The following is a 4,610-nucleotide window of genomic DNA, read 5'->3' as shown; positions in this document are numbered from 1 at the left end:
TGAAATGAATGTCTTCACTGTGAGATAGTTCCATGGTACTGGCTTTTTTTTTTTTTTTTTTTTTACAAACAGTGCGCATCTCTAATTGTACTCGTATGGACAGAATGTGTTATCTTACAGTTAGAAGGCAGGTCTGGGTGTCAGGATTTCTAATCTAGCATGTATTACTGAGGCTATGTGTACACTACCGCGGTAAATTGACCTATGCTATGCAACTCCAGCTATGTGAATAACGTAGCTGGAGTCGATGTACCTTAGGTCAAGTTACCACAGAGTCAACACCACAGGGGGTCTACAAGAGAAACTCTCCCTTCAACTTACTTACTTTTCTGATTGAGGGTACAGTTCAGGAGTTGACTGGAGAGAATCTGGGTCTTTATTAAACAAGCTAAATCAACCGCCAGTGGATCGATCTCAGAGCGTCGATCCCTGCTGTAGTGTAGATTTGCCCTGACTCATGTGGTCTTGAGCAAGTCACTTAACTTCACTGTACCTCCATATATTCATCTGAAGATAACAATAATTTTAGTAGCTCTTATACATAATGAAGGGTCTATATTATATCATTCTGAGATCCTCAGATGAAAAGCATGCTGTAAGTCCAAAATATTAATTATTATTGATATTAAATCATGAGAACATTTGACCTAGGATTGTGGCAGGTCTTACAGACCATTCACTGATCCCAGGTAAGATCCTGCAACCCTACTGCCCTCCCCTAGGACAAACCCTAGTAAGCTGGCTGTAAGGCCTGCCACAGGTTTCTCCCACCCCAGTTACAGTCCAACATGGTTTTCAAGAGTGGTTTCTCTGAGATTTGATAATGAGGTGCAACTGAAGCAAATTAGGTACAGAGCCTTAAAAAGTGCCTGCGCTACTCTTTTGCGAGGGACAGACAAGAGTTTGCTGAGTAGAAGCCCAAAGTTGGAGTTCTGGGGACATAACAGCCTGTTTATGCTTTATTGTTCTTTATTTGATCTCATTGTTTTGAGTAGGTCACAAATTGTTGAGCAACATGAAGGGAATGTGGCCAGAGGCTGCATTGGTTTGTGTCTGTTTGTTTGAAAACCATCTATGTAAATACACAGGAAACCCCAGGGGTATTTTTCCTTTTTTCCCGACTTTGGATGTCCTGTAAACTCTGGGTGGGGTTTTCAAAATTGCTCATCATTGGCCTGACAATGTTTCCACTGACTGAAATTCCAGTTGACTTCAGTGGGAGCCAATCTAGCTGGACTTCTGGGAAACCCAGAATTTCAGGGTCTGTGGTTCTGCTCCGGGACAGCCACGATGTAGATATAACTGGGGCTGGATATCAGACAACTTCCATGTTCTGCAGCGCCAAGACAACCTGTCAGATGGACAGCCTCAGAATCATGGACCCTGGAATTACCTTTCTCTGCATAAATCTAGGTGAAAGGAAAAACAAGCAGATAGGCCATCCCCTCAGCAAACACTTGAGGGCTATTAAGAGACATGCCCATATTGTTAGCTTTAAAGAATTTACCTCCTCTCCAGACAATTTGCAAAACTAGTTTTGTCCATAACCCCAGCCAAATCCCAGGAACACAGAAAAACAAGACTACAATAGTTTAAAAAGGAACTCTCAAAGAGAACAAGGAATTATTCACAGGAAGCAGGCTGAGAGAGAGGTTTCTGAGGAAGTTAGGCCTGCCTAGATGACTATCAGAGGATGTTCATTGTTTTAAAATGCTTTTTCTCTAAATTCTTTTGCCTGGTCTACACTAGAAAATTAGATTGACCCAGCCACATTGCTCAGGGGTGTAAACATCCACACACCTGAGCAGTTCAGCTAAACTGACTTAAGTACCCATGTAGACAGCACTAGATTGATGGAAGAATTCTTCCATTGCCTAGCTACCACTCCTGTCACTGTAGTAAGTGTCTACACTAAAGCACTACAGTAGTATAGCTGCAGTGCTACAGCTGTGCCACTATAGCATTTTAATTCTCCTGATTCATATTGAGAAAGTAGAGCAATTGGCTAGTTATATTAGGTGCCTGTACATGAAAGCAAGAAGCCTGGGAAACAAGCAGGAAGAATTGGAAGTCCTGGCACTGTCAAGGAACTATGATGTGATTGGAACAACAGAGATGTGGTGGGGTAATTCACATAACTGGAGCACTGTCATGGGTGGATATAAACTGTTCAGGAAGAACAGGCGGGGGAGAAAAGGTGGAGGAGTTGCACTGTCTGTAAGAAAGCAGTATGATTGCTCAGAGCTCCAGTATGAAACTGGAGAAAAGCCTGTTGAGAGTCTTTGGGTTAAGTTTAAAAGCAAGAGCAACAAAGGTGATGTTCTGGTGGGTGTCTGCTGTAGACCACCAGATCAGGAGGATGAGGTAGATGAGACTTTCTTCAAACAACTAACAGAAGTTTCCAGATCACAGGCCCTGGTTCTCATGGGGGACTTCAATCGCCCTGACATCTGCTGGGAGAGAAATACAGCAATGCATAGACAATCCAGGAAGTTTCTGTAGAGTGTTGGGGACAACTTCCTGGTGCAAGTGCTGGAGGAACCAACTAGGGGCCATACTCCTCTTTGACCTGCTGCTCACAAACAGGGAAGAATTGGTAGGGGAAGTAGAAGTGGGTGGCAGTCTGGGCAGCAGTGACCATGAGATGGTCGAGTTCAGGATCCTGACAAAAGGAAGGAAGGAGAGCAGCAGAATACGCATTCTGGACTTCAGAAAAGCAGACTTTGACTCCCTCAGGGAATTGATGGGCAGGATCCCCTAGGAGTCTAGGAGAGGTGGCTGTATTTTAAAGAACCCTTATTGAGGTGCAGAAAGAATAGCAAATATGGCAGGCAACCAGATTGACAGAAGTCTTTGGTGAGCTTAAACACAAAAAGGAATCTTGCAAGAAGTGGAAACTTGGACAGATGACTAGGGAGAAGTATAAAAATATTGTTCGAGCATGCAGGGATGTAATCAGAAAGGCCAAAGCACAATTGAAGTTGCAGCTAGCAAAGGGATAAGAAGGGTAACAAGAAGTGTTTCTGCAGGTATGTTAACAACAACAAAGTCAGGGAAAGTGTGGGAACCTTACTGAATGGGGGAGGCAACCTAGAGACAGCTTTTTTTTGCCTCGGTCTTCACAAACAAAGTCAGCTCCCAGACTGCTGCACTGGGCAGTACACTATGGGGAGGAGGTGAGCAGCCCTCAATGGTGAAAGAACAGGTTAAGAACTATTTAGAAAAGGTGGACATACACAAGTCCATGGGGCCAGATGCAATGCATCCAAGGGTGCTGAGGGAGTTGGCTGAAGTGATTGCAGAGCCATTGGTCATTATCTTTGAAAACTCATGGTGATCGGGGAAGGTCCTGGACAATTGGAAAAAGACAAATATAGAGCCCATCTCTAAAAAAGAGAACAAGGAGAATCCAGGGAACTACAAACAGCCTCACCTCAGTCTCCGGAAAAATCATGACCAACCTGATTGCCATCTATGATAAGATAACTGGCCCTGTGGACATTGGGAAAGTGGTGCATGTGATATACCTTGACTTTAGCAAAGCTTTTGATATGGTCTCTCACAGTATTCTTGCCAGCAAGTAAAAGAAGTATGGATTGGATGAATGGACTGTAAGGTGGATAGAAAGCTGGCTAGATCGTCGGGCTCAATGGGTAGTGATCAATGGCTCAATGTCTAATTGGCAGCCGGTATCAAGTGGAGTGCCGCAGGGGTTGGTCCCGGGGCCGGTTTTGTTTAACATCTTCATTAATGATCTGGATAATGGGATGGACTGCACCCTCAGCAAGTTCATGGATGACGCTAAGCTGAGGGGAGAGGTAGATATGCTGGAGGGTAGGAATAGGGTCCAGAGTGACTTAGACAAATTGGAGGATTGGGCCAAAAGAAATCTGATGAGGTTCAACAAGGACAAGTGCAGAGTCCTGCACTTAGGATGGAAGAATCCCATGCACCACTACAGGCTGGGGACTGACTGGCTAAGCAGCAGTTCTACAGAAAAGGACCTGGGGATTACAGTGGATGAGAAGCTGGATATGAGTCAACAGTGTGCCCTTGTTGCCAAGAAGGCTAATGGCATATTGGGCTGCATTAGTAGGAGCATTGCCAGCAGATCGAGGGAAGTGATTATTCCCCTCTATTCAGCACTGGTGAAGCCACACCTGGAGTATTATGTCTAGTTTGGGGGCCCCCAATACAGAAAGGATGTGGACAAATTGGAGAGTCCAGTGGAGGGCAATGAAAATGATTAGGGGGCTGTGGCACGTGACTTATGAGGAGAGGCTGAGGGAACTGGGCTTATTTAGTCTGCAGAAAAGAAAAGTGAGGGGGGATTTGATAGCAGCCTTCAACTACCTGAAGGGGGGCTCCAAAGAAGATGGAGCTAGGCTGTTCTCAGTGGTGGCAGATGACGGAACAAGGAGCAATGGTCTTAAGTTGACAAAGCCCTGGCTGGGATGATTTCGTTTGGGTTGGTCCTGCTTTGAGCAGGGGGTTGGACTAGATGACCTCCTGAGGTCTCTTCCAACCCTGATAGTCTATGATACTAAGTGAAGACATAGCCTTAGTTCTTACTATTAAAATAAATAATTCTTTGTTTTTAAAAAGGCTGT

The sequence above is a fragment of the Mauremys mutica genome, chromosome 8, assembly GCF_020497125.1.
Source record: "Mauremys mutica isolate MM-2020 ecotype Southern chromosome 8, ASM2049712v1, whole genome shotgun sequence".
NCBI classification, from domain to species: Eukaryota; Metazoa; Chordata; order Testudines; family Geoemydidae; genus Mauremys; species Mauremys mutica.
This window is presented reverse-complemented; position numbering follows the sequence as displayed.